Here is a 10,835-nt window from a genome sequence, read left to right as displayed (position 1 = left end):
ACCACAGGATGTCACGGCCAGTATACAAACTGGGGGGAGTTGGCCAGAAGGGGCAGATCGCTGCTCAGGCATTGGTCAGTGGGTGGTGAGCAATTGCCTTGTGCATCACTTGTCTTTCTTGGGTTTTATCTCTCTTTTTGTTATCTTCCTTTTCACTACTATTATTATATTTTATTTCAATTAGTAAACTGTTCTTATCTCAACCCATGAGTTTTACTTCCCCCCCCCCATCCCACTGGGGGAAAGTAAGTGAGCAGCTGCACAGTGCCTAGTTGCAAGCTGGGGTTAAACCACAAGATGATGAAACCCTAACAGCCAAACAGATCAGATTGTGGGTAGGGAGGTTAAAGCTGTCAGTCATGATGCAGAAAATGGACTTACACTAAATTAGCATTTTCTTTGCAAAGTAGCAGGAAGATAAAATTAATATATTGCAGTAAGGGGGAGATACTTTATATTCCACCATTATCTACTAAAGCTTGTTAAAAAAATAACTAGTCATGTGAAAAAAACCCACCAAATAAAGGGAACCAGTTAATCTGCAGCCAGTATATTAAGGAGTTCATTAAAAAATAGATCTGAATAATTTTGAGCTTAAACAACTGCTTGAACCCTGAAGAAGTTCTATTTAGTCTGGAAGAAACATACCATTTTACCCATAATTAAGATGTATGAGTGCCATGACATGGGGAACTACAGGCCATGCAGCTGGCCCTGAGGAGAAATTGTAGAGACCATGCTGTGTACAGTATCATAACTAATGCCAATCAACAAGATAAGGGCAGACATTGCCCCAGGTTGAAGGCTGTGGAATGGATGTGGCTTCTTCCCAACCCTGCTAACATCAGATCACGTAGTATTTTCTGCTGGCAGGAACCAAAGGCTTTCCAGCTCTGCCATTATGTCGCTGTAGCTTCTTCTAACTGATGTATTCTGCTGAGAAGACCAGGTGTTACACCAGGAACCCAGAAATTCACATTCGAAGCAAATTGTATCAAAAACATTTGGACAATATTACAAATTTGGTTGATAAACTCTGAAATAATTATTTGATGTAATAGACTTTTTGAAGGCATTTGTAAGATATTTAATATGTACTTACTTTTTGATACAGAAAAATCACAGCATATGAATAACTTTTATGCTGATTCACAAGCTGCTAGATATATGACAATAACAACAGCATTGGTATTTGATGGAAAAAGCTTACAGACTTAGATTATTCAATAAAGATTCTGCTGGAGCAGAATTAAGTTAGTATATAATGATGTTTTCACATTAGAAGAAAAAGTCAAGTAAAAAACAGTCAAGTCAAGCAAGACGGGTAGTATCTGCAGAAAAACTGATGCTGCCCTTCAGGCATTCAGCTTAGTATCTGTGGGCTGTAGTTGTTCATCATGATCCTAAATGACAAAAGGAAAATTAGTCTTTGCAATATTAGATCATAATGTATTTTCTTATCTGAATGCAAGATAAATACAAATTTTTGATTACTAAAAGAAATGAAGCTGGAAAAAATTATTAAAGGAATATCACAGTGGCAACAATCTTTAACAGTTATCCTGATTAAACCTACAAAAACCTATTATCTGAAGAAAGAAATACGGTGCCAGTGTAAACGTTGCTCTGCATCACCCAATGGCAAGCAGGAGTAACTCTACCAAAGTCTAAAATACATGGCATGAAACTGCTGGCAGTGGGAGTTAAATCAGGCTACGCATTTTCTTTAAATGCAATGGATTTGATCAGTCTGAGGCACTCCAGAGGGCATGTGGCAATTTCGTACTTTGCTAGGGAGAGGGAGGTATATGCCTCCCCAGGCACTGTGGCTGCAGATGATGTTGGTGAGGCAGAAGAATTGCAGAGGTACCTGTCTCATTCTATCTGTGCTAATGGAACTGCTCAGGTGTTAATGGATTATTACACTGCATACATCTACCACAAAATATGCAGGCAGCTGTTCAAAAATTTGCATTATATCTGTAATGTTCTGTTAAAAGGGGAAAGATTTGATCAGTACCTGACCAAAGGTCATAATTTAAAGGTTTTCAGCCTCAATGCATGCAAATACACACTGATGTAAAGACAATGCACTTCCTGAAAATTTTATTTTCTTTTATTTTTTAAATTGTATTACCTCCTGAGCTTTTAATGGGATTCCTTCCTTTGCAGTCAGTGGAGAGTGGATGACGTCCTTATACAGAACCTGTATCTACACTACATAAAGCAGTTGCTTTTCAAAGCATCAAAAACGCTCAGTAAGAACTTGGCTTTCCAGATGCAAACAGTACATGGATATTTTTTAAAAGAAAATGCTTGGGATAACCTTTAACTGGAAACTGGGATGATTTAATTTCTCATGTTCTTAACCTGTTCTGCAGTTACCAATCTTTCATATGAACTAAGTAAACCGACAACCCCACAGGTCTGACTGCATGGAAGTTGTGGGTTTGTTCACACTTTTAACATACCATTAGTTGTCTACATTTACATTCAGACACTTAGGACACTGAGTCAACATCTTCCTCAAACATCATGAGGCTTTCTGCATACATCCTGAACCTACTGCACAAAAAGGAGATGTGGAAAAAAAACCCTCTTGAAATAAACAGATCTACAGTTTCCCTTTGCTTCTCAAAGCAGGTTCAAAAAGTCTGTGAAGTCTATGAGGCTACTTACAAGCTTAAATTACATTATTCTTCGAGCATGGAGTGCTCAGCATTGTCTAGGAAAATGCCTGAATTTCAATGGCATTGCTCACATGAGTGAATTTACTTCTTTGTGTCTAGGCCCTATCTTCAGATTATATCAGATAATCCCTTGAGGAGTTGTTTTGTCATTCAGCTGAAGGTTTACCGAACAAAAATTTTATTTGGAATTTTGGCTGAATACAGATACCTGCTACCTCAGGCTTGTGGATTACAAAGTACAGCTTGCTACAGGTTTCCAGCCACAAGTCCAATGCAAAACCTTCCATTATAAAAACCTGGAAATGGCAAATTCCTTTTACAGTAGGAGCACAAGTAATTATTAAAATAGACATTTTTGGAACACAGTTGCTCCAGGGTCTCAAACATAATTTTACTTTGTAGGAAGTAACAATGAGCTTGATGCACTGCAGACTAACAGAAGAGAGGAGAATGTACTTTTAAAGCACTTCATTGTTTTCAAGAGATTTTTTTAAATGTACCTACCATGTGAGGTTAAGAGTTCATTTCCAGCTGGTTCTTTGAATAATTTTCTCTTAAAATGTTTGAAGCATCATTTATAAAAGGAACATGTTTCAGACCACATTAATGTGCAATTCAAACCAGTGTCACCAGACTGTTCACTACCATATCTTCAGGTATGGTGTGTGTAGGGCTGATTCTTATTCATGACGTGTTAGTCCTTCCTCAGTATGTTATGACTAGAGGTAGCACTCTGCTCTTGCCTGGCAATACACAGAGTGATGCAAACACTAGGACGTAAGAATGAAAACCAGAAGGGAAAGCTATCTTGAACTGTTAACACTTCTTCTCATGCTGAGGAAACAATGGTAACTTACTTTATTTCAGCGTATCTCTACAAGCAGGCAGCAGGACAATAAAGATTGGCTTTTGAGTCCAGATCAAATCTTGTTGGCTTCAATCCCAGGCAGATCTGCAGTTTAATCTGGGTAAAGATTACATAGCAATTTACAAACAACAGCATTAATCTGTCTGTAATGAATTTATTTTTATTTCTTCTATTAATAAATTATGTAAACATTAATTCTTCTTTTTTGTAATCTGTTTCTTTCCACGTGTACTTCTGCAATGAGTTACCTTTTAAAAGAAATATCTGTTCTTTAAATTTCCTCTTGCTAGATTTTTCTGTGGTGTTAGCAATGACTCTACACACAAATGAGCTTCATGTACAGGGCACTACCATAAAGGCCATATATGCTTATAGCACACAAGCATTTTTAAGACTTAATTTCAGGACATGCTGAAGTACAAAGGGGTAATATTACAGTTACCCTTTTCAGTGCAAATGAGACTGTAACATTCACCTGGAATGTGCTGGGATGGCTTATTACCTAGTTAGCGGTACCTAGTATAACACACTTTAAAAGCTTGGTAGTATTATACTGCAGAAATCTGACTGAAGACTCTGGCAAACAAGTTGCTTTTAAAAATGGGTGGTGGCTTAAATAAAATTAATGAATACTCTGAGAAAGTTAATTGCACACTATTTACTAGCCTATTATTAGCAATTCCTTCGGTCAGAAGTTAAAAATCGCCACATCTGACAAACATCAAGTCTTAAACCAGGCAACTCCAGCACAACCTCAATACTACAGAAATTTGGACAGGTCAAATGAGTTGCATCACCTGTCAGTGTGACAGCAGTACAGCACACGCTGAACTTGACTGCTTCTGCCCACGTCAGCACCTGTCCCTTCCAGCATGGGCTGTCGGGCCGGTGGCAGAAGTAGGGTGCCTACGAAAACCAGCATGCTGTTTCAATGGTGGAAATACACATCTGGAGAGTTACAGGGCTGATAATTACTGTCACTATCCCTTTCTATAAGCAAGACACAAACAGTCTTCAGAGGGCTCTCCCCAAAACAGAAATGATAGAGGTGAAAATGCCTTTTGTTTGCTGTCCTGTTCCACACAAAGAATGTCTTCATTTTAGGCACTCTACAGGGAATGTTCATGCTGGATTTCTTCTTCTGCCTCACTTATCCCATCTGTGCTGTTTGCTCACTAATTTAAGGGAAGCCAAAAGGGCAATTTTCAGTACCCTTCTGTCCTCGCTATCCTGTCCTCTTCATTGCCCCAGGGCATGGCTCTTAGCAACAGAATGGAACCCACCACGAGGCCCTTGGCTTCCCCCCAAAATATTTTCAGCAAATTGCCAAGAGCTGATAATATGCATATTTTTGTGCTTCTCCCCTCCACCCCGCCTGCTGCCAGGGATTCATATGGGTGCTGCTCCCTTCTGCCCCAGATGACCTGGCACACCCGGTCTGTGCCGAGGGCAGATCCGCAAGTGCTGCAGTAACCACACCTGGCTCAGGCAACCACTGCTCTGCCGGGCTGTGCCGTGGGCTGCCGCCTGGCCACCTCCCTAGCCCTGGGGACACCAGCCTTGCCCCCAGGCCACCCTGCTGAAGAGGACCAACTGAAATAACACAGGTTGCAGCACTTTGGCTTTTTCTTTGGAGCACATTTTTGTCTTACGGTCAACACGGTACATGTGGTTGCTTAAAAAAATCTTGCTATTAAGGACAACCACACTTCCCATTTGCCCCTTGCACTAGCAGGGCTGCTCTTCTGGTTGCTATGACCCCTCTAAACACACTCAAATATTGTGATAGCCATCACCTGCCAGGTTGACAGTGACTGGGATCATCTTCCTGGTACTCATACAGTGACACATTTTGTTGCTTTTCAGACATATTATTTAGGAATACCCAGATCTCTTGCGAAAACACACACTTCTGCCAACTGTCATTGTACTACAAGGCACGTTAAGGGAGAGCTTTCCATTCACAAAAAAGCAGCCAAATACCCCAGCTATTATTGAAGCAAAGTGGTTTTTGGGACCCTAGTTGTATTGTATGCCACTAAAGACAGGCCTAAGCATGTTAAAACCTGACACACAGAATATATTTCATGGACCTCCTCCCCGCATTATCATCTGTATGGTTTTATGGAGGAACTGAGAAGCCACAAAGCACTACTCACCCAGCTCCCTCAGTGACCAGCTAGAACAGCATCAGCTGCACCTTCAATACTCATGTGCAGATTCAACACTGCTGCCACATACCTCTCCTTAAGGAGAGTGCTCATGGAAATATTTCTCTATTATTCATCTCCATTATTCATCTCTGCTATCTTTCCTACTCTGAATTTCCATTACTTCTCACCTTCCCTTAATTTTGATACTGTTCAGATGCACTTTCTTCACAGCTGAAAGAACTACAAGGAATGAACCATGAACCACAATATTTACATACTTGTACATTGTGCATACTCCAAAGTATAAACAGAAAAGCAGCAGTATTCTCCTTGAAGATGGTAACTGAATTCTGTTGTATTAAAGAGTACCAAAAGCAAACGAAAAAGGACCCAAGTTCTGTCCAGGACTTTCCTAATGGGAAGTAACATTCCCACGTTAGACAGGGTATATATTTGAACAACTGCTGAACTCATATGTTTATTTTGCATCACAAACACTGTTAACTGTTCATTCATTTTAAAGTGAGCTAAGATAATTCATGCAAGTCTCTTGGACTTGCAGTGTGGGTGTGATTTGAGGAGTGCTGTCATAATGAGTAGCTCTCCCCATTTATCAATAAACCAAGGTCTTTGACACCAGGCTTTTGTAAATTTAGATTTACTGACAAACTTAGTAACACTGTACTTAAATAGGCCTTAATTTATTCTCCATGTGTTCGCTGTTGTTAATGAGAATAGTTTGATGTCAGTTGCACTTAACACCTCAAGTTAACATACTTCCTCACGTTAAGATGTACTGAGCTTTGCCATCATGACTCAGATTTATTCTTCTACTAATGCAGCTTTTCAGTACTTAGTGATCACTGAAGCATTTCCTTTTGTGCTACTATATTCCACAGTAAACCAGTTTACCTCTACATCAGCAACCTTTACTTCCTCAGCAAGAGAAAAAAAAACCCAAATTCCAGTTGTGTCATTTTTCTGAACATCGTCATATCCCCTCTTAGCTACACTGCTTTTCATTAACTTGCAGAAGAGCTGCTTCCTGTGCTTCTGGGAACAGATGGCGCAGGCAGCTAGGGCAGGTTTCCCTTCACCTAGCTTCAGTTACCTAGAACTTAGCTTGTCTCAGTTTCTAGACTCCCTCTCCAGTCAGTGGAGAGGGACAGGCACCTTCAGGGATTAATTTGCATATTCTAGACACATTTTAGGATGAAGTAAACAGCCTTCCAGAGTAATTTCTCTCCATCAGCTAGAGAGGTAGCCTAGACAATCTAGATGAAACACAACTCTCAGGCATTTACCTTGCCAGCTGTATATGCACCAGATGAGAGAGAAGAATTGTCTGTTTAGTTCTAGCAGTTCCACATCATCTGCAACTTCCAGTTAGGGAAGAGAAGTCATATACAAAGAGCACTGAAGAGAAACAAGTAAAGGTTAGAAAACTGACTAATTGCGGAGGTTTTTGTTTGTTTTTCTTTAAAACTATTAGTTCTAGACTAGAACTATTCATCTGTGCCTTTTGGACAAATTCTAAGCCTTTCCAAATTTAACATTTCAACAGCACTTTGTTCTCTATTTAAATAGAATTCTTCGTTCCACAGTCTGCAGTTTGACTTCTGTCCTTCTACAGCACAACACCTCCTCACTTACTGTACTTCTGTGAGATGCCACAGTAGAAGCATTTCCTTTTGCTCTTGTAGAACGATTCTCAAGAAACTGGTACTGAAATATCTTTAGAGAGATACTGAGACAAAATGACACTTAAAGCTGTAAGAAAATTTAAACAGTTCAAAAGGATTACTTTACACTCCCACTCTTCATCATGTGCTGGAAGAACACCCTTCCCCACAGCCTAGAGGAGTACTGAATTTTCCTTACCATTACTATAAAAAAAAAAGCGCCAATTGTTTAAATAATTGGAGTATATAAATTTTAACAAGGCTGGTAAAACTGAGACAAATGAATTGTTTCTGAATCTATGAATAAATACTGTTCTCCTCTTTTGTTAGTTACAAAAAACCAATACTGCTTTTTAAAAGACTCTGTTTCTTATTAAGATTTAGAATACTCATTATTCTGCTATCTGAGCTCCAAAATGTGCAGCACAGTACTCTTGACACCTTGAAGCTATTTTATTTAAAGAAAACCATACTAAACTTTCATAATATTGTCAAATCAAGGTTGCAGAAGACAATAAATAGCATGTGCAGTTGCCTGCACACTGAATTCTATTTCTTGCCCTATTGATCTAATATTCTTAGTGGGATAATAGGCCCTATGGAAAAAACAACACAATCACACAAAGTGTTGAATACAGGTTGTAACTACAGCCTCAATTTTTTTCCCTTCAGGTGTAGACTGACCATTTTTCAGGAGGATGAATAACAGAGGCTCCCACCCCCCTCTATCTGGAAAAATACACATAGCATATCTGTGAAGCCTGATCAGCATGGCATGAGGCAGCATCCAGCCATGCATGTGTCTTGGACTACCGAAGTGGTATGACTTGAATAATTAGGCTCATGTCAGAGGTCCACAGTTTGATCTTCAAGATGTTGCTATTTAGTTGGCAGGGATGTAACTTCTATTAGATAAAGCACAGTTAAACAGCTGTTAGGAAAAAAAAAAGTGGAACTAGCAGAAATAACAAATGAAACATATAAAAATACTTGCCCAGCAACTCCTGCATCAATCAGTGACTTAGTGTGGCATGACCTACATTGCACCAGCATGGACAGATGAACAACAGCAATTTAAAGGGAACTTAAAAACATTAAAAATAGTCAGTAGAAGACTATAATAAGCAACACGAGGGATTGCCACTCTAAAGCCTTCATATTCTAAAATACTATTAGAAGTGCACACTTTTCCTTTTACTTGTGATCTAAATGCAGCCACCTACAAGTTAAGGTACTTTTTTCAAAAAGCAAAGGCCATCCAGTGAGGGAACTCTTGCTGCCATAGTACAGAATTCAGCTGTTGGAACCACCATAAGGTTGAGACCGCTACAACATGTAACAGACTCCTCAGACCGTTGCTACCATTTGAAACATACAGAGAAAACAACAAGAACCCATTTAGTGTGCATTTGAGTACTACGTGCTTTGTTTCTGGCAAGAAAACCTCTGAGGTTTTTCGATGGCGTGACTGGTCTTTCAAAGGTTATCAAATTTCAGCTCTTAACTGCTTATGTTAAATGGCTTAGGCATTGTCTGCTTCACAGACTACCTCTTTCTCAGTTTCTTGCTTTTCTTAAGCCCACAATGTCTAATACAATATTTGGAGTGAAGTGAGGAAACAAGAGAAATTTGTCATAGTGTTCCTATGTTCTCTGACATGATGTACTTCTGACTGCTCCTCAAGACATGGTGGAAACCCTCTGTCTGGCTTTTGTAATTTTTTAGTAAGGCAAGGAATTAATAAATCAGAAACAGCCGAGACAAAGAGTTGTTGGTTTGTGGTTGGTTTTTTTTTTGGAAAAGACTGTTCCTGTAAACAGAACTGAGTAACTAGAACATGGTTTTCATGCAAAATAAGACTTAGTTCAACTGTCTCTTTCAGAGACTGACTCAACTGACTCTGTCATTGCTACTTTTGCATGCAGCGGCTGATTCTCTTTCTTCACATATCCCAAAAGAAACTTATGTAACTGTCTGTCACAGTAAAAATGAAAGATGATTTTAACCAATACTGAGAACTCATACTGTTTTCTCCTCTATTCCTCATTCCAGCTCATCAAGCCATATGTCTTCATCAAAGAGATGACTAGAATATTGAAGTTAACACCTCTGGAACAGCCAGCTCCGCCTGCACATCAAGCTGCCAGAAGAAACTGTTCTAAAGTTGCAAACACTGTTTAATCCTGTACAATTCTGATGGGTAGGCCTCTCTTCAAACAAGGTTTTCAGTAGCAGCTGGGTAGGCAGAAAGAAATGAGAAACATTGCAAGAGGAGGAAGACAAAGTCATTTCATATCACACAGTACAGCTTCTCAGTCATGAATAAGCAGCAGCACACAGTGTGAGGTGAAAGAGTTAGAAATAAAATGTAGTTTTAAATGCATAACAATAGAAGCAGGAATAGAAATCCCCCCTCTCCAACATAAAGAGAGTGCAAGCTTGCTTTGTGCAGCCACCGCAACGAGGCATAAGCTCTTTGCTGGAAGCACTTTTTAAAGACTGTCAGAGGCTATTCCTAGTAACTCAGGGAAAAGGTTTCCACATTTTAGTTGTGGATGATATGAGTTACAGTTAAGAATAGTTATCAGTGAAAAAAGTATATGAGTTCCTCCACTGGCAAAACGTAGTTGTTGGATGGAAGATTTTTTTTTTCTTCCCTCAAAAATGTGTACTTGCCCCTTAAACTAAGAACTCTTCCAGAAAAAATAAACACCACTTATGATAATAGGCATTTATCATTTGACTTTAATAAAAGCACAATGTTCAAAAATAAACCAAGTAGTTTTTTATCTTTGTAGAAACTGGTGTCAACATGCAAACTATTATGGTTAGAAGATTATTAACTTGTAGCTATTAAGTATCACAATATAAACAGTCGTCTGCTACTTTGCTATGCAGAGGTCATGGAAATACCGATCGGAAGTTTTGGATTATATCTTGCAATAAAGTAAGCATCATCCATCTCCATTACAATCTCTTCACTGTTCTCTGAAGACAGCACAAGCACACTGACAAAGAGCAAGGCTGGCAGTAAGTCCAAGTAGTGGTAGGTCTAAACAGTGTTTTGTGAGATGTGGTATGTCGTAACACAATCCTGAAGCAAGAGGTCTTTCAATAGGCAACAACTAGGACAGATTCTTAGTTAAACTTCCTGAGTTTGATGTAGAATACTGGCATAGCATCATTGATGCTGGTATTTTCAGCATCGTTCTGCCCAATGAAGCTGATAGCAGGAATACTACTAAGCCATCAGTTATTTTAATTTTGTCAAAATAAAACAAGATACTTTATTATACAGCATATTTGTAGAAACGCAAAACGTTTTTTTTCCCCCCCTCTCTCTTCAACCCACCATTTGAGGTATTGTTTTGACATACACCACAGCAGATAGCTAGACTGCAGTAGAAAACCAAGAAAATCCTGTGAGATCTCAGCTGTATAT

The sequence above is a fragment of the Buteo buteo genome, chromosome 4, assembly GCF_964188355.1.
Source record: "Buteo buteo chromosome 4, bButBut1.hap1.1, whole genome shotgun sequence".
NCBI classification, from domain to species: domain Eukaryota; kingdom Metazoa; phylum Chordata; class Aves; order Accipitriformes; family Accipitridae; genus Buteo; species Buteo buteo.
This window is presented reverse-complemented; position numbering follows the sequence as displayed.